Genomic DNA, 26325 nt, shown 5'->3' on the forward strand with positions numbered 1-26325 from the left:
TGACTTTCCTTGTATACTTCCCCCTCCAAAATATTTTTGCTATTTTGTAAAATTCGAAATTTTTTTACGCTTTATTTCAAAGATTTTGTCTTTTTCTTCACATTTTCTCAGTAATTTTTCAGTCATACCCAAATGTCACAAAGGCAGTTGTGTATAATTGTTACAAATGTAAGAAAGCAGTTTAGCTTGTCACCCTTCTGAAAACACATCCCCAGCTGTGGGAACAGATTGTGTTAGCCATATGTGGCTGCAGCTCTTCTCAAATCTTATCATATCTCAGGTAAGAAACTGAAGCCACAGCCTTGACTACAAAATTCATAATGAAATGTGACAGAGGAGGAGATGGAGAGCCCTGTCATCCTTGTGTGCTATATTACACATTGTCAATCCTGTCAAGCCAAATCTAAGTGAATCACATTAATCAGAAAATGTGAATTTCCATTTGACAAGCTAAAGGAGCATAACATCTTCAATTAGACTAGCTACCTAAAATTAGCTACTGACACAAGCAAGTATACATGGTCAATTTGCCTGCCTGAAACTGAAGATCAAGCAAGACATGTTAGATAATAGATAGTCCCAGACTGAATGCAAGGCTGTAACTCACTCTATGGGCCCCTGACGTCACATGAAACCAAAATTAATTCAGCTATAGATCCAGTTTGGGGTCATCTCTTGGTGTCTGATTTACAGTACATATTTTAACCTTAAATACTCTTCATCAGTATTTCAGTTCTTTGGTTAGAAAAGATGGTAGAAGCTGAAGTCCACCTTTCAGACATACTCGTAAATTCTGTGCTGCTCCGAGATCCCAGCTATGAAAAAATGATAAGAGACTGGATAGGTCTTTTATTTTTGTTGGTTCAGTGCACAGTAGAAAATCATTTCCTATAAGCTTATTGGGATGAAATAAAGGGAGGAAAGACAGATAGGAGAGAATATACTTCAGAGACACATGGGCAAGGGCATAAAAGGCTTGAGGAAGAATAGTTTCTAGGTGCCTCTGTTCTGAAGCTGAAGCTGGAAATTGCTTAGAACCTCACCAGATAGGGTGCTAGCCCATGAGCAGATGACTGCCCTGTCTTTGCAGAAGTGTAGGGGTGTGATCCCTTTGAAAATGGGATCACAGTTTTTGGCACTCCTGTGCACCTCAGTATCAGTGCTTAGACAATCATTAGGCAATTACTGACTTAAAGACACACAAATCTGCTTCTTGAGGCCAAGTTATCTCTTGGCAGAAAGAAATTAAACACACACTAGAGTCTTAGTAAAGATTATCAGATATTTCTGACCTTCTTCACAGGGAATCTGAGCTCAATTCAGAGATTAGATTAATTGCTTTTCTTACCAGTTGCCTTGCAGATCTTCAGAAACTTAAACAAAATATATGAAGATAAAAGTCTCTAATATTTCCATATTTTAAAAAGTCTTCCTTCCTTCCATAAAGATCAGGACTGTAATAATTATAGAAATAATAAGTAGCAATTACAAACAAAATAATAATCCAGGATTTGCAGCATTAATTTCCTGCAGGCTTGTGCAGCCATGATTGTGTGAGTGACATAGAAAGGTCTGCAGCACAATTAAGTATCTGCTCTCTTACATTCCTGGTGGCTCACTGTTTTTCACTTCTCTTTCTTTCTGAGAGTAAATTCCTTCAAGCTGCTACAATCACTTTTGTCCAATATGAACTACTCTTATTCCCATAACAACTAAAACTCCTTTATTATCCTAAACTTCAATTAGTCTGGCATCTTAATCACTTCTAGAGAAACACAATTCCAATAGGGAAGAATAAGCAGACTAAAGATATGGATTTTGAGACCTGAGTGGAACATGATTGCATGGTTTGACCTGCTGCAATGTAAAATATTTTCTACTGATTGCAGCATCTCCATCAAGTTTTAAATCTCTCACTGTAGTGATGTGCTATAGAGTGAAGAGTTTTTCCTCTAGTTAGCTTTTCTAATATGTCAGCTCTTCCTCTTGTGTGAACCTTATCTTTAAAAGGGAATTAGATAAATGTCAGAACTTGCCCTGTGACATTTACAGAATGGTCCTGCTAATATATTAGGAAAAAAGAATGACCACAGGCAAAGATTAAATACTTACATAAGGTGGAGAGGCAAAACATTGTTTTTCTTATTGTAACTGGACAAAGACAAAGGAGAACAGATGAGTCCAGAGACAGAATTTCAATACATGATGAGATAGCACATGTTTATTGGGCAGACCCCCTCTCAAATGTTTGGCTGCATCTGCCATATGACAGAAATGAAGGCATTTTGGACACAGAACAGGGTAGAAGACATAAGGAAATAACTTCATATGCCAGAAATAATGCATTAAGCCACCTCTGTCCACTTCAATATAATACTGAAGGGACAGGTGAAGACCAGAACATTAGACCAGTTGTTTGACAGTTCCTCTGGGGGAATTTATCCATCCTGCAGGCTGCAGACCAGTTTGAAGAACTGCGTCAGGGCTCAGGCCCATGAATGACTTACAGTAGCCCATCAGGAAACTTTCCAGACTGAGTTCATCATTCTTACACCAGGACAGCAGTCTAGGATGAGATGAATGACAGCAAAAGATGCCTCTGTCCCTGCACTGACCCTCTGAAGGGAGCCTAAATTACTTTGATTAGGTCTGCCTTTGGTTTGAGATGAATTTCACCTCCTGAGGTGTGAGCTCATCCCTGTTGTACTGCTCAGCCCAAGTATCAAAGGTTTGCCCTGAATAAAGGAAGGGCATCACGCAGCAACACTGACACAGGTGATGAGCAGTAATATAATAGGAAGGCACAATCTGACAGTCAGATCTTTACAAAATGGAGTTCTGAGCTCTTACAACCCTTTGAGAATAAATTGGATCTTCTTCTGTTATGTCATCTTTGCTTTGAGAGCAGAAATTCTTTATAGATAGCACTTTCAGCCATAATTCATTCGAACACTGTACTAGCAAAATAGCTAATGAAGGCATTCAGAACTATATTTGTGATATAAACACAGAAAGATGCTTTAATAACAACATCTTTTATCCTTTTCTTGGCACAGGTATGAAATATCTTTGGAAAGATCCAGAAAATCCCACAACTATGAAAAGAGTTTGACCCAGCTTGGATCCCACAGTCAAATCACTCAGGGAATTTCAGAGGAGACTAAAATCTCCCTGGAAAGTTTGCTTTATCACAGGTAATTCTTTCCCCATGATTTTCTTGTCTTTTTCCCATTCTTTTCCTTGACTGGGAAAGAACAATAAGTTGTATACATAAAAAAGGAATGATATAATTTTCCATTTCAGTACCTTTATGATTTTTAATCAAATACCTCCAACATCTTTTGACAGTTTTGCTTAGGGTTTTTGACAAGTTAACTGAAAACAGAAACAGGCTTCAACTATTTTTTTGTTCATTCCTTCAGACTCTACCTTATGTATTTTATTCTCTTTGTATCTGCCATAAATACAGAAATAGTATCACAGAATATCCATTCTGGAAGGGACCCACAAGAATCATCCAGTTCAACTGCACAGACACACCAAGAGTCACAGCATGTGCCTGGGAGTGTTGTCCAAACACTACTTGAGCTCTGCCAGGCTTGAACTTGAACTTCTTATTTCTAGTGTTCCAGAAAGTGAACACAATTTATTTAAAATATTTGTGAGCAATGAGATTGACTTGTGAGCTATGCAGCAGATCACGTGAAGAGTTAAGGAGTTTTCTGTTGTATTTCATTCTACCACAAAACATCTTTTCTGGTCAAAACTCTGGGACTTTTTCCAAAATCATAGTTAACTGTGTCATTAGCAAATAAAATGAATTTATATTGTTTTTACATTAATTTTTATAAGCAGTAGAAGCTTTTCATGCCTGTTTTCTGAGTGAAGATGTAATACAAACTTCTGAAAATGGGATAATATGTAAATAGGGTAATGTAATATGGGGTAATGTAAATATGATGCCTTCCAAGTTTGTTACACCCTCACAAAGCCATTTGGTATTTCATTAAAAGAAAATAGATATGATTATATGTCAAAATGAAGTTTCTAGTTTTGATTTTCATATTTCTTAGACTGATAGTGCATTAAAATTTTATTAAGAAAATGAAGAGTTGACATGGACCCGAGCCCAGTGTTGTTTGGGGCTTAGTTATTTGACTTTTATTACAGAGAGAAAGGAGAGGATACTATTTACATAATAAATCATGCTATTGTTAGCATGGATCATTAAAATATACATATCTTCATTCCCCGGAATTTTTTGATAAAAGAAAGGAGAAAATTCTTTGTCATTTATGTTCTCTAGTTTTAATAACGAAGTTCAAAATATGAATATTTTGAATGGAAAAAAATGAAATTCAAATAAGACATTAAGAAATAAAATATTAAGTATTTTTTTTCTCCCACTTAGGTACTGACTGTGTTCTAGATTTTCACAGCTGTACTCGATATCCCTTGCCTAAAGAGGGAAACACCTAAGGAGAGTTCTGAGGAGGCCCAAGTCAGCAGTTATTCCAGTTTCCTGACTATTGTAATTCTGTTCATATTCTTTTTTACTGCCACCCAATGAGGCAACCTATAATTCAATTCCTTTAATCCAAGTCCATTACCACTGGGTCTATCTGAGGATCTTCATTTCTCACACGGACTTGGAATCCAATGACCTCATGGATTAAATAAAGAAAAAAATGCTGAAAACCCAAAAGAGTAAATCAGCAGCCATCAATATAAAAATAAGCTGTCACACAAACAAAGGAATAAAAAGTAGATATAAAAGTATGTCCAAAGTCACCTTTGATTTGTCAAAGAAACTTGGAACACTGCGCACTGATGAAAGATTTAAAAGTGAACTTCACAGACTGGATGCATCTCAGCCACTGATAATGCAGAAAAGATTCTGGGCTTGTTTGCTGAATAAACACAATAGGAAAATCACAGAAAACCTTGGTTTGACTTACACAAACATATTTATTTAGTTCATCTCACTCAGGGATTTTCCACTGTAGGTTTGATAGGAAACAGATTAATTTAATGAACTTTCCATGCATTTAATGTGTGATTATTAAGGGCAAATGAATGTTGGATTTTGTCAGTTTATGTACTTCAGATAATAACATCTCACAACAGCTGTCAGCTACACTTAGAATATAATCTTTAATTCATAGGAGAACAAATAATGGACAAAAGGTGTAGGTTGCAAATATAAACTTTTTTTTGCAACTGGCTATTTGTCTGTCTTGTGTACTGTAACTTCTCTATGTCTTCACCCTCCAAAAATCTATATATTCTTTGGTCTAGCCTCAGTTTTCTCTTGCTGCCTTTCAGAACAGAGGGTTGCTCAATAATATCCCTCCATAGGATGCCAGCTCTTTCTGCAGCTGCCCTGCTGCTTGCTCAAACTGTGATTTCACTCACCTTTAAAATGTCTAATAAAAACTTCCATGTTGCTCCCAGGATCTCAGCTGCAGGAGGAGAAGGCAAATAAAGCTGATTTTGATCTTTACTACTCTGAGGGAATTGCAAAATGAAGTCTTTCTGAAGCTCTACTTCTACTTTTACTTTGATCAAAGCACTAGGTCAGTGATCTTTCCTTATGGCAAGGCTAGTATTAAAAATCATAAGAGAGGTTTCTATATGAAAGAATTCTATTAACTTGCAAATTATTAGGAAATTCGTAGTTGATACAATTTAATCAGTCTTGCAAAAACAAAGAAATTAAGTGAAAACATATCCATTCTTATCATAACATGTTAGAAAATAGGGAATTAATGGAGTTTTATTTCTCCTTACTCAGCCTTTTCATCCTTATATCCTGATCAAGATATTCTTATCAGCTGCTGAGGAACCTGGCCCAGAAGCATGCTGATCTGACAGAAGACAATGAGAGAGGAAATCAAAAAGTTCAGTGGTCTTACTGAGACTGTTCTGGTGTCTTTAAAGGAAACATGCTGTTATGGCATTACTGCTCTTTGCACGTCGGTTCTGTGAGTAATTTTGAAAGCTCCAAAGTACAGTTTTTCATATATATATATTATTATAAATTTTTAATATTTGATAAAAGCTTTCAGACCTACTGATGAGGATGGATAAAGATTTTGTGAGCAGCTTGGAAAAAAAGAGCAGTAGTGATCTGGAGACACAACAAGAATTTCATACAATGTCTCTGTAAAGTATGTACATTGCTGTTCTGCTAATTTTATCCAATGCCATAATTCTGTATGAAAATTTACAATAAAGGCTTTTCAAGAACCAGATTTGTATTTCACAGAAAGTCTATTCTGAAATGCAACTCTAGCTGTAGCATCACAGAACCTTTTGACATCTCCATATCTTTGCCAGACATCCTCCTCAGCATATTGAAGGACACCCACTCAATCCCTTTATTTTAAATAGTATGACACACATTATCACCTCTTTTTTCCACCCTCTGCAGAAGTTTGGTCCAGCAGTGGCTCAGTTACAGAGGAAGTTACACAAAGAAATTTAAGAAAACATTTTTTTTTAAACTAAAACTCAGACACTATTTTTTGTATTTTTTGTTTTACACTGATTACTGAAACAGTCTTCAGCATTAATTTTCAAAGACCAAACATATTCTCAATCTGTTAATGATTTTTCATTTTGTTTCTAGTATTTCTAAAAAAAAAAAAACAACAAAAAACCCCACCAAATGAAAAACCCTTTCAGAAATCACTACGCTGTTATTTACATTTTACTTCCCCTATCACATATATACCATGTTGAGAATACAAGCACTTTAGTGTTGTAATATGCAGTATAAGGAAAAGATCTTGTTTGTGAACTGATGCACTTCCACTGAAATAATGAAATTATGTTAGTTTCCTGTTAATTGTAAAGATTTTTGTAAAGTATACACATTGCAAAGAAATAATTAGGTGTTATTTATTTCAAATAAATAGCATTGCCTATCCTTAAGATGAAAAGTAATCTGCTTTTTTAACGTACCACAGGAGAGAAATACCTATTTTTAAGACCTTTAAGAATGAGCAGTCCCTGATATACCACAAGATAATTAGTCTGGCATCATGAAGGTAGTACCTCCCTGGAAAAATAGTGTTTGTTGCTATTGTATATGGGGGAAACATGAGTAGAACAGGTGACTTTTGAAGGACTGTGCTACTTGCAGAAATAGCTCATCAGTGCACACATAACCAATTGAAAGATGAGACCATGCAGCCTCCCACAAAAAAATATAAGACCTATATTTGATTAAGGCCTAGGCAAAGCAAGATTATTTTGTTATTTACTCATTGAAAGAAAATAAATTGCTGCAACATAATCCTATTGACAAAACCTGCATGAATGCAAGGCCTATCAACAACATAAACACTTACAGCACTAAAATAAATAAGCATTCAGTCATTGAAAAATACAAACTAGTCATTTTGGTTTTACCATTTACACTGTCACCCTCTTATGCCAAACACCCACCAGGTTAACAAGTATTTATTTCAATTATTTCATGAGAATGAAAGGAATTCTGATTCATCTCTGTTACCCTTCAAGAGCACTCCAAGCTGTAACCAAAGGACTCTGAGCTCTGGTTCCTCCTAAAGGGAATATTTAGTTTGTATCACTAGTATGTAGTACAGAAAGCAGCAGCAGAGGGCATTTTTACTGGATGCATGCTGAAATAAACAGCATTTCCACATAAGAATTTCTGGAGTGGATGATCCAAACCTGCTTGCAGCACATAAATTTCATAAGTTATGTAGGACTTGGACACTACAAGATAGGTCTCTGAGCTTATGCAGAAAAATACTTTAAAGTAGATAAATTTTTACTATAATCCATACAGAGATGTAATGGGGACAGAGATGTATGAAGTATTTGCTAGTCATTTATGAACTGTTGCTCCACCTGCATTTTAACTTGTATCTGTAAGGGAAAGAATAATAATTAGGCAATCACCCTAAATTTGCTCAGCAATCTGTGTAGCTGTTCTCCATCTCAGTATCTTTTAAGTCACAAAAGCACTACATCTCTGTAATATGTGAAGTAACTTCATGCAGTGGGAAGGAACTCTTAATGGTTCTACCTCAAAAAAAGGCTAATTTACATGTTTCTGTCTTCTCAGACATCTAAAAAATCTGTACTGGTACCTACTTCGAGACCCAAAGACAGACCTTGTTTTATTTTTAGGTGGCACTGAGAACACTGTGTGGGAAGTGTGTGTGTGCCACAAACAGGGAGCATTTAAACATTCCTGGGGCTTTTGCCTTCTGAACATTTGAGAAATTCCTCACTCTGATAATCCTGGAAATGCTTTTGCAGTATCTGGATGTTGTCCAAGAAACTTTTCAGGCAGCCTTGGAAGAAGTCATCCAGAATTTCATTTTGCAAGACAGACTCAGTATGATACTGAACACATTTCTTAATGCAGTAATTTAGCAATTCCCCATAACAGAAGTTTCAGGACTATATTCACAGTACTAGAAAAGCTAAGAGATGACACTAACTTCATCCCCAGAAGTATAAGGTTATTGGAGTAGCACTTTGTGAACATCTTCACAGATCCCTGGGACACATTTGTACTGTACAGCACCTACACAAGTGCTGTGCATGGATTTCAAACCTGTCTTCACTACAGAATTGTTGTTTAAATCCTTGTCCATAATTAAAATATTTATTACCTTTAGTAAAAAGATGAAGATTCATTATAATATTTCACTATTCTCTTTTTAAAAACTTTTGAAAGGGAGCAACATTAAGTTTGGTTACATAGAAAGTAAAAAGAGTCAGTAGAAGCCCAGCTTTTGGATAAATTGTATGAAAATTAAAAACTCACCCATTAAGTGCCATCACAAAGGCAAAAGTCTTATAAACAGTAGATTATAAACATTGTTATATCAAATTTCAGAGTTTATTGTAAATCCAATAGTTGTATTCCTTCATTTCCTTGCATTATCTCTTCAATGATGAGTTCCTGGATAATTCAAGAAAGTACTTCCACATATTGAAGGGCTTTTGGAACATCATGTATCTGTTCATAATGCAATAAAGAATAACAGCTAAGAGAAAAAAAAAATAAATAGAAATCAGATGTTGGTTTTGCATCCACAGATATTTTTACATCATCAATCAGAAATAGAAAAATATTAATAAGACAGCTGGGAATGCATGAGGACATGTACAGTATTGGAAACCAGAAACTTCAAAGAGGTAACAGTGTGGGTAGTGTAAGGGTGACTTTGAGAGTTAACTTTCTTATTAACTTTTAAAATTAAACCCTGATAAAGTGAATCATGGAAAAATTTTTAATGACTCAAGTTTAACTAAATTACTTTAAAGTGTTGTGATAAAAAATTACTGTTCTGTGATTTATTTAATGTAGGAAGCCTGTATGAAGAAGCTGTTACTGTCTGTTGATCAATCATTGGAGGAATAACATAATTTAGGGCAATAATCCATTTATAGGAAATACTGACATTAAAAATGTGTGCCTCAGACTTTTAAGGCAAATTTTTGAATTTTGAATATAGCTGCAGCTGCAACTGCTTTCCTCTTCAGAGCTGAACCTAAGCCTGCATGCTACCAAAGTAAAGGAGAAAGGAAGGATGAAGTTTAAGAAAAATAAAGCAAGTTTTAAGATGGGCTACAAGATCTCAAAAATAAATGGCACCTGAAAAAGATGAATTCTCATGCTAGGGAAAAGAATTTTACTTGCAGAAGATGTGTTTTGTTTATGATAATCCAAACTAGAATGCCATTTTTTTTTCACTAACATCAAGTTTTACTTTTATATACCTACTGTATATAGATGAATCTGCCAGCAGAAAAGAACATTTAAAAGTAATTTTTATGTAACAGACATCCTCAATATTACAGGAAAAAGGCTCTGAGACATAAGCTGATGACTAGATGAAATTGGTTATTAGGTATAAAGAAAATTCTATAGGTGTAAATTTATTTTAGAAAGACCCTCTCATAAAAGCGATAGCAAACTCCCTCCATATCATGTCCTTTCAGGAAAGAGGGAGGATTTTACACCTTTGCAGGATTTTCTATCATTAAACATTGAGGTATTTTTCCCTGTGGTAAGATGCAGGTTGGCTTTCCTGGAGAACTTTTCCAGGTTTAGTTTTGTCAAGAGGCTTTAAAGAATAGTACAGGTACTCTGGGACTGATGCTTGTACAGGAATATGTGGTGTCTGTGACTTGGGAGGTCACCACACAGCCTGACTTGTGTCTGCAAAAGTGATACTTTCGTCCCAGCCTTTGATTCAAAAATCTTGCTCGACAGCAAGTTATTTTAAATGCACATTGAGGAAATTTGTAAGAAACTGTGCATGATGATTGATGCTGCTGAGGAAAAACTACATGCAGGGGAAGAAGCAATGCCCTTCTATGACTGTCTCTTTTCTCTAAAAACTTTAATCTTTCTAAAACCAAAATATCAGAGAAAGAAAAGATATACCTAGTTTCTACCTGAATCTATGCTTTTTCTGTTCATTCTGTTTCTGCACCATGGCCTGGTCACATAAAATGCTCCTTTTCTGAAGTGTTGTCTCCTGCTGCTGATTAATCTCTTGCAGGAATCCAGTTTATCCTGCTTCGCTCTAAGTGTTCTCTATGTAATAGAGCTCCAAGAGCATCTTCCACAAAGAGCAATTCTAGTTATTGAAATACAGCCTTACCCTTCCTTCCCTTGGAGGAATTTTGTCTCTGATTTGCCCCTTGCTGGCATTTGCTACAACAATTTTGTCAGGGGTATGTGGGGGTCCCCGTTGTTGGTTTCTCTGGGTCTGGATTGAAGGCACTTGGGATGGTAGTTCATGTTCAGACTCAGGGGTTTATTATTTCTTATCAGTAAAAAAAGTTTCACTGCTGTGTGTTTGGCAACTTTTCATTAGAAGACACAAACAATCTCTTGTTACAAGGTGTTTAAGACTAAACTATCCAACTAAGAACTGACACCTAGATTATTTTCCCTTTTAACCCAATAACTGATCCCAAAGAGCCCCAATGAAGACTTTTCTTCCCAATTACAAAATGCCACGCAAACCCAAGAAGAAGAAGGAAGATGAAGCATGAAGAAGAAACCCAGGACAACACCCTGTGCCCTCCATCTTGCTTCCATCCAGAACACACTAGAAATCCCCAAACCTAAATTTCTCACCAAGTGATACACTCACACTACTCTCTATAATCTATTTCACACTTTAGTGGATTCTAGTTTATCTTGAAGGCTAGGAAATTTTCTCCATGAAGGGGGGTCAAAGCCAGTGCTCCCCTGGGCTCAGGGCACCCCAGAGCAGACAGAGAAATATTCCTGGTACCCTGGGCTTCCACAGGGGTAGGTGGACAACTCTGTATGGAGTGGGAACTGAATCACGTTGGAGACACGTTAGCAAGCACTGCAGTGCAGCACAGTGGGAGCCAGGGTGTGGAATAAACAGTGTTGAGGATGCAGCAGTGGTGCTCTCTGTATTCCAGGGGCTTTCCTTTGGGTTGGCTCCACTCTGGTCAGCTGAAACAACCCCACTGGCAGCTGGAGAGCATCAGGTACATTTACCCAGAAGAATTGGGTTTGCACAATCCAAAATCATTCTGCAATGCAAACAGTCTGCAGGGATGTTGAGCTGAACTAAAATACTGACTAGACTGCTGTATTAAGTTTCCTTCTTCCCCATGTTTCTTCATTCACCTGAATTGGATGTGAAGCAAACTCTCTGAGATAAATAAATAAATAGAGTATTCCCACTAGCAATAGCACCTGTGATGGTGGATGCCACAGCTGAGGTAATATTTTCAGGTCTGTTGCACTTTCCTTCTCTTGATTTTCTGTTTAATATTTGCAGAAGCAGACAGTCAAGTACTGTCTTGAATATTTTTCAAAAAAGTGTCATGCAAAGACACACATCACAAGACTACAAGAAAACAGCCAGATCATTGTGGAAGAATGCATGTAGGAAAGGAAAATATATTTAAAATACCATCTTTAAATTTGACTTTTATTATACCTATATACTATTTTGGGTTTTCTGAGCTATTACAGGTGGGTTGTTCATTGATATCAGAGAACAAGCTGTTTCTTAAGAAATGTGATCAATAAATTGAACTGGCAGAGCTGTCTAAGTTAAAAAGGAAGAAGACTAGTGAATGCATAACAGTCACCAAAACAAGTTAGGAAGGGAAGAAATAGCAGCAACTATTAAATGAAACAAGACATTAAAAGAAGATAACCAGCCAAATATAATAAATATTTAGTCATAGCATCCTGGACAAGGCAAATTAATCAAAATTTGCATTTTAGCTGATGTACATGGTATGAAGAAAATAGGAAAGTCAGAGTGCAAGTTGAAAATTGTCACTTACTAGTTCCAGAAAATAAGTACATCAATTAATATATGGACAAAGGTGACTTTTAATGTAACAGTCTGAAGACATGTAGGAAAACATATTCCCTTTAAAAAAAGACTGATCTGTAGCTTCAGAGAGGGGCCTTGAAGCTGTCCCCTGAATGGGTTTGCTCTTACTGAAACTACTGCTTTTACTTTTCACTTCACCTGCAATCAAACACTGATGAACCCAGCAGGGAGAATGACAAAAGAAAATTTCAGGAAACACTAGAAATAAAGTGGCCATTTTCATCTCAAATCACTGCAAGAAATTGTGAACACACCAATCAATTAGAAATGAATGTGATTACTTTATTCTCTCATAAATACCACATTATTACAATGCCACAATTTTTTCTTGCTGATAATGCAATTTATTTGTAAACAGCTTTGTAGAAAAAATATCTGAGTTGAAGCAGTAAGAAAAAATAACACATCATGAGGCTGCACTGCAGTAAAGTGCTTTGTTCTGGGTATCAAATTTGCCTCTTGCTCCCTCCAGTGCAAGGCCTCCTTGCATGATGATATAGAAGTTGTCAGCAGAGACCCATTATTGAATGCATGCAGGATAAACCTGTATGAAGCCAGTATCTCTTAAGAGATCAGGAGATTTGGTACTTTCCTTATGATTTTTCTGCTCTGCCTCACCTTTCTTATTTAAATTTCATGGTTTCCAACAAAAAATTTAGAATATAAAAATTACACAGTATCATGGTTTGATCATGTAAAAGACACTTCATATTTCAAACTTCCAAAATCCTCATTAAAACCCCACATGTGTTTGCTGCTGCACCTTTCTTGTGTGCATACACAGCTGAGATCAGCACACCCACGACAGGCTGTGCTGAAGAAGGAAAGGGATTCAAAACACAGGCTTTGGAAAAAGGCAAGATCAGATTCACAGTGCAGCAGAGCACATGCACTTCTCAAATGATAAAAAGTATAAATTGGCAATAAGTTTTCACAAGAAGGATGAGGTCAGCTTGCCCTTGTGTGCTGTTGGAAGCTCTCAGTCATACAAAGCTGAGGACGCTCTAATAGGTTGAACTTGTTGGTTGAAAAACTCTCTCCCTCAGTGGATCCAAATTAAGATTTTCCTGACCTTGACAGAAAGAAGCAATTAACTTGGAGTTTTCACTCATCTGCAGCCAACTTAAGGTTGGTCAGGCATGCTGTTATAGTATCCTTGTGAAGAAAACATAGCAAAAATAGACTAACCCCTGAAGAAAAAAATACTGAATGCTAGGAAATTGCCTGTGTAATTTCAAGACCTATGCCTTCTCAGAATTACTTTTTTTGTCTCCATACAATTTCACAGTTAAAGCCAAAAAATTTTACAACTCCATTTAGCCCAAATAATACCAAGTTCTTTTTATGTATAAGAATTTGTACTGTAAACCCTGAAAGAAATTAAGATTTCTTATTCCTAATTTCTAATTACTTTGAAATGGAGCAAATTAAACTAACCACATCCAAGAAAAAAATTAGAAAACATATTCCTAATCTGCAAAAGATGGTGCATTTACTAATTTAATCAACTAGAAAGTTATAAAGTAGTAATAAAAAATAATTTCCCTCATCAGTTTATACACATTTTCATTAGTGCAGACCTTAAACCATATGTCACTATCTGAGGAAAAAAGTGGTCATACTCCTCAAAAATTCTTGAGCACAGGAGAATTAAGGTCTATGTACAGATATAAAAATCTGAAATCACTATTATGAGCTAAAGGCAGTGTGAGATTAAGTGTAGTGCTCAGCCCAAATGTACCCAGCACTGAGCTGGTGAGAGCATTTATTTTTAATGCAGTCTTTCCTCAGAGCAGACTTGGAATTTGAACAATGCTCCCTCCAGAAACTCTACTGAACAATGTTTACACTATAAGCACACAGTCTAAGGGGAAAATACCCCTAAGTTCCATCCAGTGATGGTATGCCAACATTAAACAGCAGAAATTCTCAACATAGCCACTTAAAATATTCAGTCCAACCTCTTCCTATGTCCCACTGACAGCTCATGGCCAATGCAAACCATGGATATCACAGTGCCCCATGGTATCTTTTGCCAAACTACTGGGGTAAGAGAATTGGCATACAGGTAGGAGAAAGATTTACAATACTAAAAATGCAGTGAAGAAAGGGATCTGGTGGGGTCTCCATTGCCAGCTACATTTAGAGCTATCTGAAGCATCTGGGCACATTATGTTTTATTTGTATATATTTCAAAATATAAACTCCACCTAGATTTGCTTGTGGTGCTTAAAAAGAAAGGTTAATGAAAACCAAAAGTTTGTAAAGATCAGTAACTGAATTTTCTGTAATTAATGTGTCTTCTTCAGCCATTAGTGCATAGTTTGGGATCACGATTCCATTTAGAAGCCCACTATGAAGCTCATGAACTTCAGTATTCAGACAAAGTCCCAGCTGCAAATAAACTGTATTAGTCTGAAACCTTTGACAAAAAAGACGTTCACATCTAATGTCAGTGAAGTGGAAGCATCTTGCAAAAGTTGCATTTCTTTCTACTGGGGGTAATTTCTGACCCATCCTGACAGACCAGCATGTACTTTGCATTAGTATTAAGAGATGATTCTTCAACACTCTTTGAGAATCCTTAATCAAGAACAAAGTATAAACCCTGTCGTTCCTGTTTGGAACTACTCTACAAAGACAAACTTCTATGTTTCGAAGTCCATACATGAACTGTTATCACAAGAAGCTGCACATAGTTGCCCTTCTATGCTCTTTTTTGCTCTCCTATGCAAATCCTTATCCTATTTGGGATTATTTTGATGACCAGGAGATAGCAACACAGCCTGAAATAAATTTTGAAATACTATCCATCTCTGCAGTGTAGCATTATTTAGGTTTAAATACATTTTTATAATTGCAACACCTGCTAAACATGTTGTGGTAGCAGCAGAGCCCTTTTAATATTATTATTGTAATTGTTATATTATTACAACCCCTTACCTTTTATACACCACCACAAGTTTCTTATTGCCAAAACCAGCATCTCTGATCTTCCTGCAGCTGTTTTTTTAAAAGATGCTGTCCTTGCCAAATATGAGGACAGACAAGCAGAGCTGCCAGAAGATGGACTCTGCGCAGCAGCTAAAAACTTCAGCATGCTGAAAACAAAAGGGAAAACATATCTGTTAAAAAAGCCATTGTGTTCAAATATCAAAACTGTTGACTAATACCTATTAAAAGGCAGAGGAATTCTTACTTCTAAGTTTATTTTTAGACACTTTCATTGGCCACCACTCTCTGGATGTGAAGTAGCACCAAAGCCCAATTCTGTCTGGTGATGTTCTTTTAGATATTCATGGGAGGTGTAATGTTTTATCAAATGTACTTATTTAAAGGTTATTCTACATGGGATTTCTGATTTGTCAGAGTGATACAAAATATAGTGCACAGCACAATACAAATGCAAGTTACGTTAGGCAAATGCACATATAGGTACTGCAATATGGAGTTCAATCACAATATCAACGTGGTTCCCATTGCTGGCCTTTAGAAAATGCTCACCACCATGAAAACCAGGAAATTCCCCAGTCACCAGAAAATTGTAGAGCCACCACAAGCCTTTTGTTCTCCTTGAAATTCTGTTGCTATTTTTTCAATTTTTGTACTCTTTGCTGGGTAAGTCAGGTATTCTCCTGGTCTGGCTAACTGAGGGAGACATTCCCACTCCTCTAATGAACTCAGGGAGAAACTTTTACCATGCCTGTTGATCCACTCAGCTGTTGATAGCTGCTTACCTGAAACAAAGGCCACCCTCTGGTCCCCTTGGGGCTCACTCAGCTTCTATATAACAGCTTTGGTCAGGCAAACCCTGCATTTTTCCCAAGCTTCATGGGATTATTTCCTTGCCCATCTCCTCTGCACCTTCTTCTTTGTTGGGCTTTACTGGTCAGTCTCATTTAAACTTAATTTACAGACTTAGAAAATCACGAGGGAGAGTACACTCAAATACAACTGAAAAATATAAAACAGAATAGAAAGAAAATAAAAGAATAGTATGACCATAAAGATGATAAAGCTGGATTTCAGCCATGCTCTGAGATGCTGCACAGGAGTAACCAGTTCTGGCAGGTAGAACCCCCCTTCCCAGGCACTCTGCTCATAACCTGCACCACCTCCTCGTGTTGGGGCTGGTGCAGCTATCAAGGGTCTGTATACTCCTCCCTGAGTAACTGCTTCTCTGTCATGAATAAACACCCCTTTCGAAACAGACCTCTGCAGCAGGAAGATATTTAGTCCCCTTCACAGGCGGGAAATTGAAGCCTGAGACAGACTGTTTTATCCAAGGTCAGGCGCAGTATCTGCTGTCTGAGCTGGAAATGAGCAGAGACCTGCCCGCCCTGCACCAGCGCTCTGCCAGCATTCCATCTAATTCTGTCATTGTGTTTGCATTGAATATGACCTTAATTTAGACTTGCTATCACCTTAAAATAAGCTGCTGCCTGCAAGCCTCCTTGCAAGCTTGTAAGGAGTTAACACAGCCAGGCTAAAACTTCCAGTAAATACAATTTATTTTAATTACAGCCTACAACAGCATGACATTTTTTTTCTCCAAACAACAAGGACATAAGTCTCAATGCAATAACTTTTCAAATGATTAATGAGAAAAGTGGGTCAATACCAAGGATTAAATGGTACAGCAACACAAAGTTAATCAAAGTTAATATTTAATTCACCAGGAGAATAATCCTATTTTGTTATGTTCCAGACTACATTTTTAAATATAGTGCTAATATGGAAATAGAATTTCTTTTCAATTCTTCACTATTCTAACATAAGCTCTCTAACTGCTTCCATTGCAGCTAAAGCCCACAATATCACAGGGTCCTTTTTTTCTTATAGCATGGTAAAATATGTTAGATCTAACACTTGAAATAAATACTGTCATATTTATATTATTAAGCCAATTATGTAGACCTTTAAAATCAAGGTAACTGTTACAACACTTTCAGCTTGTATATCCAGAATTTTCATTTTCTTTGCCTGAAAAAATAATCAGAAACCAAAATAGCCAAAACCTCTTACACCACACTTTAGCATAGTGATTAGCTAGAGAACCATTAACATGTGGAAGAAATAATTGAGCATCTAATGGCAAGCAGAAGGATGAAACAGGTGGCAAACAGAAACACATAAAGGGTTCTGTTAAGAGAGCACAAGAGACAAATTAAATTAACATATTATTGTGAGTTTCTTGAATTGCTTCACTGCACTGCCAGCACTTTTGTTAAACAATGCCTTTTTTTTCCTCTCTGAGGAACATTATATTTCTATTGTCCTTGGTATCTCATAAAATTTTGTAATTATGAAATAATTTCAGAAGAGTGTTTCTAGTGAAAAGAACACTTGGCTTGTCACTGTTCTTTACTTTCTGAATAATGTAATCATGTTTTTAAAGGTCATAGATGGAACTTTTAGTAAACAAGCTTTTCTTTTTCCCCTTACTTAGGTGTACCAAGTCATAAACATTTTTGGTTTTCATTTTTGTTTACCTGACAATCAAAGCACAGGCACTGAGATAGAAGCAGGGCAGTTCTGCTTACATTTTTGTACTGCCCATAACCTCTTTAAAGCTCAGGAGAATGAAGAAATTTCTATATAATCCATAAGTCAATAAAAGCAAGGAAATTCAACAATAAATAAGTGAATACAGGATGCTTTTTTTCATTACTGAGTTATGGGGGAAAAGGCAAATCACAATATTACAAACCAAGTTCTAGTCTCTGCTGTCACTAGAGGTTATGGTGATGTAGCTAAAGACAGTCACAGGAACTGCTGTGCACAATATCCTAGGAAAGCTTCATTCCTGCTAATGGAGCTCAGGATAACCCAGGACACCTTGAACAGATGCAATAAACTCCTCTGGACAGCAGCCTGCACTTCTACAATTCTGTGAATTACCATATAAATTCATAACATATTAGAAATTATCAGTATCATATGTCAAATATAAAATGTCTCTGCTCTGAATGATTGCTTTTCATTAAAGAAAATGTATCAGACTATTGTGCACTTTAAATTCCTGGGCCTTTGCTCTTTTCTCTTCATAGCACAAGACAGTGTGAGTGCACGTGACAGAGTGTGCCTGTGTGGTGTGCTTGAAACCATTACACTGACAGCTACATGCCATAAACAGCAGCCTGAAAACAGCATTGACAATGTGCTCAAATGCTGTCTTGTTGAGGTAATTTAGAGCTATAACACATTTCCCTTCACCTCACCTGTGAAGTTGAGTTCAGTTCTCGTTGATGCAGTTCTCAAGCACTGCACTTCCATTGCCCAATGGACATCACAAAAGAGAGCATAGAGAAAGGTGAATTTCAAGAAAGCAGAATGGAAAAATTCTCTCAAAAAACTGTGTCATAAAAACAATGCATGTGGTGTAGTGGACATGAGTCAATAAGGACGTTGTGAAAGGCAATCAGAAAAAAAAGGTAATTTTATGCACAGTCATGCAGTCTCACTGGACAAAAAAATAGAAGAAGTGGCTCTAACATATAATAAGAATTTACTTGCCTACTCTGTTGCTTAAATTTATCCACCAGATTCTGATCGTAATCTGGTGGATAAATTTGGTTTTAATGTCATTATAAAGCAGATACATTTTTAAATATCAGATATTATTTTGCAAAGTCAAAAGAGGCCATAGTGCAGCAATGCAGGATTTAGCATGCTTAGGCATACTTTAATGATCTAGTCTGAAATAGTATTTGTGAGCATGTGGAGGGCCATGCTGAATATTTTTTCTGAATAGTGCTAGCCTCATCACTAAGACCACAAGCTGCTCATTGCATTTCACAAAGCATATAATCCTCCTGTGATTCTGCTGCAGCTTTCTTTGGGGTTTGGACAATTCCTTTACAAATGGAATTTCAACAGATAACTTACAGACAGTAGGTGTGGATGACTGGGTGCTCAGAAATGTGCAAAGTCACCTACAGCTGTTAGCACCCTGCAGGTTGGTAGTGTTGTTTTTGCACTCATGTGCATAGATCTTGCCCTTTCTTTGCTGATATTTTGAGAAAAGTCTCATAGGCTTGTAGGAAAAGCAAGAGAAAGCCAGCACAGTTTCATCATGTGCTGCTGATAAGAATGTCTGAACTATTACAGTCTATTTGGGAATGTCCTTGGAGTTTTAACTTAAGCTTCTCTAGGGGAAAGAGAAGTCCTAATAGATCATTCTTCCAATAGAAATGATAACAAATAGAACTGATATCAGACAGCTGTTGTATATCAGGAAAAATTGCCTCCTGTTTATTTTAAAATGACACAGTTGAACCACATCTGCACTGCCTTATCACACATTTTCTGGACAAAAGGCTTCTCCTGCTTGTTATTTAGTATGGGGATAATAATAAAAATAAAAATAGTCAGTGGAAAATGGGCAGTAGAAGCTTTGCTGAAATAACCTCTGGTTATTCACTGTTTTTCTACCCATGACAACACTTGAGGTGTTTGAGACAGTAGGAGAAACAAACACTGTAGTCCTGCTTCACCAGTGGTGCATGATGGAGTCTGTATTTCTGTTTATCCAGTAGTGACAGGAACATATTACTGCCTCTTACCTGAAAAATGGCCCAGACGTTTTTGTTTGCTGATGAAATTTTATTTATGGAATAAAAAACCCCCAAACTTCCCTATATTGTCCTAAGACAAATTGCTTTGAGATAGTTTGTGTTAGGCCTGGCTGGACACAGTCTAGTGTCACACAAGTACAGGGAGGGGGAAAGAAACCAAGATTGATTAGGTCTCTAGTTTATCAGTGCTCTTGGATTTTTTCATACAGAACATGCTGTAGTGTTTCTATAGTCTAAGTCACAGAGTGGTCCAATATTGTAATGATTATGTAAATTATTGCAGAATGCTTCTGCTGCATTCTTCTGTTAGAGCTCCTTTTGCTCTGAGCCTCTTTATGCCATTCCCATCCATTTCTCACTACATAAAGATAGGACAGAAAGACACAAATAAGGCAGATTTTCTTTATTTCACTGAAAAGGACTGAAGCAGAAGTGCAGCCAAGAAGGCAGGAATAAACTAAGCCAAGTATCCAAATCTCTTTAAGTAATTTAAATTTAGGTATTACAGGACTAAATTGTAAGGTTATGATAAAGAGGTGGACTGACAGGGAGAGGTTTAATTTAATTTATCAGGAGTCAAAAAGGCACATTCTCCAACATTCCAAGAGCTCAAATATTATACGCAGGGTGGATTTCTTGAATTCATGTAAATAATCAGATTTTTTAAAGTTAAAGCACTGAGTTGAAAGTTAAGCACCGAGAGAACTCTCCATAGGTTTAGGTCTTTTAGTGAGGCTATTAAAAACCATGGCAAAACACAGGATGTGAAATGGAAAACTAGGGATTGACTCAACCCTGGAAAGGTAGGATGCAATTTATATGAACACTGGTCAATCTTCTTCTCCCCCTCATTACTGGCTGAGCACAAAGACTTGGATCACCTGTGACCTCTTTATACTGTACAGAATCTGAATAAGAGAATAAAAAACCACCATAACTAGAGGATTTAGTAGAAACTAACTCAAAAACATAAAATATATTAGTCATAGAAGAAACTAGTAGTTATAGAGGGAAAAGGACGGACGGATGGATGGATGGATGGATGGATGGATGGATGGATGGATGATGAATGGCTCTCAGAGTCAAAATAAAATGAGCTAGAGGGCAAATCAAGGGGTTCACAACCTCTGGAACAACTTTGTGATAAACTATTTGTCTCAATCACACCATGGGTCATGAATTGTTTTTCAGTCACTCATGGTATCCTGATGCTTTTTTCCATCTCTCAAAAGAACACATTTTCTTGGATTTGATTTTGTTTTTTGATTGTTGTTTTTTTTTTTTCCCCTTATCTAATTAATTTTCAAAACAGTGGGTTTACTTAAGTGATCTCAGATTTTTAACCGAAAGATTAAAGCATCCTCAGACTGGTAAATTGAACATTGAACTACAGGTTCAAGCATTTTACTTGCTCATTTTCAAAAATACTGGAAAATTGATTTTATTCCTATTATACACTTGTATGATATAAATGAAAGTGAAAACTAAAGCTGTCAGAGAAGGCTACATTAAAATATGTGTATCTGATTGTAAATCAAATGAATCTGTATTGCTCTGTGATAGTCTTTCCAGCTGATTAGAATGTTTTAAGGAAGCAATCAACTTTTCAGCAGTCATAAAATCTTGAAACTTTCATTTCATTAATCCAGCCACAGTCTTCTTCAGAAGCAGCTGCATTGTTTCAGAATGAGTAAAGCACATCTATATAGGAATATGCATGAATAAATATTTTTTAAGCAAATTTAATATCATCCCTGGTATAAAAATTGCTATAAATGTACTAGCACATAAATTTATGGAAATAGCTTATTTTCTTTTGATACAAACAAAGAAAAATAGAAAAGCTGGTTTGTTTTTTGAAATGGATTTTTTCATTACCCTGTGTTAAACACTGAATTCTCAGCTCCAGAATAAAGGGCTAGGAGTGTAAGATTATACGACCATAAAATTATTTGAATTAGAGTACAACTGAACAATTTTACTGAAAAAAGTCAACAGAAGTATTCAGTCTGAATCACTCATTCAAGGGTGAATTTAATGGAAATAAAAAAATCACACTTCTTTCTTATTATTTACATTTTAATTTAAAAAAATCACATTACTCTTGCATACAATTAAGTATCAAATAAAGCTTTTGATATTAGCAAACATCCTTACCTAGTGGGAAACTGCAGACATGTTTTGGCTCTACAAATTTTACTCTGCCTGTTTCTACTCATCTTGTTTCCATTCCTTTCTTCATGGCTCTTGGTCTGCAATGGAGCAGCTGAACAACTGTAAAGCTGCTAAAGCAAAGAGCAATGGTTTCTTTATACATAACTCCAAGATTCATTATTTTTATACCTTTTTTTTCATCAGTTTACTATAAGACCCTTAAGTTGTAGTGTTTCACTGCTGAAAATCACTGGGCTGAGCATTTACATGCCCTGACAGTAGATATGGGATATACAGCAAGGCTTTCATGAAGGAACAACTTTGAATGGGGAAATTAAAGCCTCTTCCTTTCAATTAACTCACTATTTATCACTGGATTAAAATACTGAAGCTTTCACTCCTCTTTAGCAGTCAAATCTAGGATAACAGCATGCAAATTGTGTGTGCATTAAGTTGGAGTCTCAAAACGTTGGCTTTTTTTTCCAGATTGTGTCCTTGAGGATATTAATCATATTCTTAATTTCATCATAATGATAGGTTTCAACATAGGAAAATTATCTTCTCTTTCACTTGATCTTCCTGCTTGTTCTCATTTATCACAAAGAACTAAAACACCACTCTGATGGCTTTAGATGATTATGAAAGAGCAGGCCCTCCTACCCAGGTTTTCTAAGCATTTTTTCTTCTCCTCAGGCCCCATTCCCCAGGAGCAGTGAATGCTTTCAAGAAATGTGACACAAATGTGTATCAGAATCTTCTATGTTTTGGAAAAAACTACTACAGATATGACTGGATCCTGAAGTTAGGGGCCCTGTAATGCCTGTAAAGCACTTTCAGAGAAAAAATTCAGGATTAATGAAAGTGAAATGGGAAATTTTGGAGACATTATTCTGCTCTGGAGTATTTATTGGGTGGAAAGGGCTCTGGCACATCTCCAGTGATGGATATAAAGGTAAATGTTCCCAGTGTTGGTACAGTAGCCAGAAATGCTGACTGCTCCCTTTTATGTTAGTTTCCACTATTTCTCTGAGAGTGGCAGTTTGACCCAGAACATTTAATAGCCAGCATGATCCAGACCTTTGTGAATACTGCCCACATTTTTCAGTGCTTCATGGTGTGGAAATTGGCTGACCTCTGTTTCAGCTGATCAGAGAACCAAGTTTCCAGTTTGGTTTCGTTTCCTCAGCAAAATGAACACACTGCATTGAACATGGCCTTCAGTATTTTAAAATTAAGGTGTATGCTAGGCCTGGTGTGGAAGGGAGGATAAACTGGGAAATCCATAATATGTAGGATGAACCTTGGCCTCATTGAACTCAGGGGAAAATTTACTGCTGGCTTAGACAAACCAGCTGATTTGCTTCACAATTCTGTTTTTGATTACAAATAATCTCAGGCAAATAATTTAATATCTTTGCTGCTTGTCCTTGAGGTTTTGATCCTCTTTAGCCAATTGTGATAATCCCTGTGCCAAACTGTTCACAGTCTCTTATTACTAGTCAGAGATCCTAAGCACAATGACACACATCTCAGTCTTTAGTTACCATCGTTCCACATAAATGGCAATATAAAAGCAGGCTGTATCAGGAAATCCATGAGCACTCCTTATTTTCACTGGGGCCAGTTGCACAATTGCTAGGGATAATCATGAGTACTTACACATGAACCCTCACTGAAGAATCTTTTGATGCTTACAGACAACAGTGAACACCTAATACAGAAAACTGAAGTGCTCAGAGACACAGGGCATTGAAAACAGTGTATTGATACAATAAATACCCATAAACCAGGCAAGGTGAGAGAATTTAGAATGGCTCTCTCACTACATTCCCCTCCTTGCACTTGTAGCATGGATTACAGATGATGTGTCTGTTCCTGTGTCACAAAGCCTGCTGAATGACAACACTTACACAGAGCAGGGCAATTTACTGCTTGAAATATGTCCTTTAACTTTCCTTAATTGTCAGACTTTAACAGTTACCTTAAATTTAATCCTGTTGCATTTAAGGTCCAGCTTTATGGTGATATAATTTATTTTGGACATTACCGGTGACATTGCTCTGCCTGTCAATGGAAACATGAAAGAACATCATCATAATGAATATCCATGGACTTACATAAATCACTCAAAAGACTTCTGATATGTACAGAGATTTTCCATTGACCCTGTAATGACTTTATTAAAACAGTTTCTACACAAGCTGTGTCAGCAACAGAGACATTAAATGATGGTGCTTCAGCAACATCACCTCAGCTTTTAAATGTTTTGGGAAAACACTGTTGATTTTCTTTTAGTAGTATATCATCCTTCCCAAATTACAGTCTCAGAGAACAGCACAGTCTCCATACACTGGGAACACATTAGGTTTCCTTTTTCTGTTACTTCATAACTTCAGGAGTCATAGTTATCACTGGGAACAAATCAAAGTTATTAAGATATCTCTACTCATCAAAATGAAGATGTGAAGCCACTCCAGGTTTAATTTAACCATTAGAATGAAGGTGATACAGCTGACAGCCTAGAGAACTTGGACAGGGACTGTCACTTCCGTGTCATTGCTACTCCTCCTAGACTTAATAAAACTACCCTTGTTTAATTTTATGGGACGGAAAAAACCTTAGAGGAACTTCTTTGTGCAGTCCAAGATGCCACAATTTTACATAGGCCCTAACACTGGTGTAATTCCAGTGATCAGAGAAGAATGCCAGGAGTCAGGGTGGAATTCAACATCTACTGTGGCAGTGGCTCAGACTCTTCATAAGTAAGCAGGACCTTGGAAAAAAAAAAATCTCACTCAGCCAGTTTCTCTTGCAGTAAGGTAATTTCTCTCTCTCCTTTACACATTTTTAATTGTAGCCTGACCTGCTTCCAAGTCAAGCACTCTTTCCTTACCAGGAAAGTGTGTCAAAGACTTAGGCTGGCCATGACTGAAATTTTTAGAAGACCTGAACTGATAAAGGTTTTGGAGGTGGAGGGGAAGGAAGCTGATGGGAGAAAAACATCTCCAGGGAACTCCTGGGATTTGTGTGTGTAAAGCTCTAACCCTTAATAAGTTTGGTAAAGGAAAACACTCAATTTTGCTGCAGAAGAAGTAAAAAGAAGCTACAAAATATCAGATTAAGTTTTTTATGCCTTATGCAGAAACTTTTATTGCAAGGATAGAACATAGTTAATAAAAATTAAAAAGTAATATTTCAAATCAAAAGCAAATATGACAGTTTTACTCAAACTAACCCTCATGTAATTGGTGAAAGTTTTAAATATTGATATCTACAACCAGCAACAGCTTCTGTTAGCAGAGCTACTGCAGTTCTGACACAAAAAGGACAAGGTAATGAAGTGATTTACTGTGCTACAGGTGTACAGAGAAAACTTGACTGTGAAAAAAGTGGAAGATTTAAACTGAGTATGTTCCTGGATGTATGAGAGAGATAAAGAAGTGTCAGTGATGACATTGTGGGTTTTTTTTCTGAGGTGGACCCTCTGTATAGTGCATACAAGTAAGCAAAATAAATGACAAAATTGTGAAAGAAGGAATTCACAATCTGCCTCTTCTAAGGAACCCAAATTTTCAGAGACAAAACCTAGAAAGAAATGCTTTGATATCATAGAAGTAGTAAAGAAATAGCAAAATAATCACATTTTGGTGAAATTTAATAAAAAAGAGAGATCTATTTGAAGTATGATTTGCATGAGAATAAAGGGAAAAGTATTTGTCAATAATTTCTTTTTCTGTGGGACCATCTATCTTAATTCTGTCTATTCTTAAAAGGTCTATCTCCTGCAGGCCTTTCTGTATTTTCAGTTCTTTTTAATTTTCCTTTCTTTATTTCTCATAATTTCAAAATTTCTTCTTCTAGTTTTCAAAGCTAATGTTTTCTTCTCCATGCTTATCTTCTATGTTACATGTTATGGCCACTCTATCACCATCCAATGTACTTCCTTTATTACTTGATTAGTATTCAAGGCAGAACAAGCTAAACATTATTAAATCAATTGTCTGTTACATCCTTATTGAACAATTAACTCTGAAATAGTATATGATTCTTGATTTGTCTGAGTTTTTTAGTTACATTTGTGCTATTGATTTCAGTGTTGCTACTGAAATAGTAGTATATAGAGGTATACACCAGTATCCCAGTATACAGAGGTTTCAGAATGTGTCAAGAAGTGGATCTAAAAAAATGCAACTCTTACCACT

At 36.5% G+C, this 26325-nt stretch overlaps 1 long non-coding RNA gene across 8 annotated transcripts in view; it reads right to left on the bottom strand.

The window, feature by feature from the left end:
• Nucleotides 1-1903: 1903 nt before the first annotated feature.
• The window catches only part of LOC135293357 (uncharacterized), a 31737-nt gene continuing 7315 nt past the window's right edge, over nucleotides 1904-26325 (bottom strand). For 3 of the 8 annotated variants that reach the window (XR_010355442.1, XR_010355440.1, XR_010355439.1), the window contains 5 exons: nucleotides 24105-24187; nucleotides 22127-22254; nucleotides 16130-16346; nucleotides 15336-15493; nucleotides 12111-14786 (listed from right to left, as the gene is read on the bottom strand). This is a non-coding gene — a long non-coding RNA (uncharacterized LOC135293357). Of the gene's footprint in view, nucleotides 9033-12110; nucleotides 14787-15335; nucleotides 15494-16129; nucleotides 16347-22126; nucleotides 22255-23782; nucleotides 24021-24104; nucleotides 24188-26325 lie in introns of those variants that run through there. The other 5 variants (XR_010355445.1, XR_010355444.1, XR_010355446.1 and 2 more) reach the window with 4 other exon arrangements.

This window comes from Passer domesticus, chromosome 2 (genome assembly GCF_036417665.1).
Source record: "Passer domesticus isolate bPasDom1 chromosome 2, bPasDom1.hap1, whole genome shotgun sequence".
Lineage (NCBI taxonomy): Eukaryota > Metazoa > Chordata > Aves > Passeriformes > Passeridae > Passer > Passer domesticus.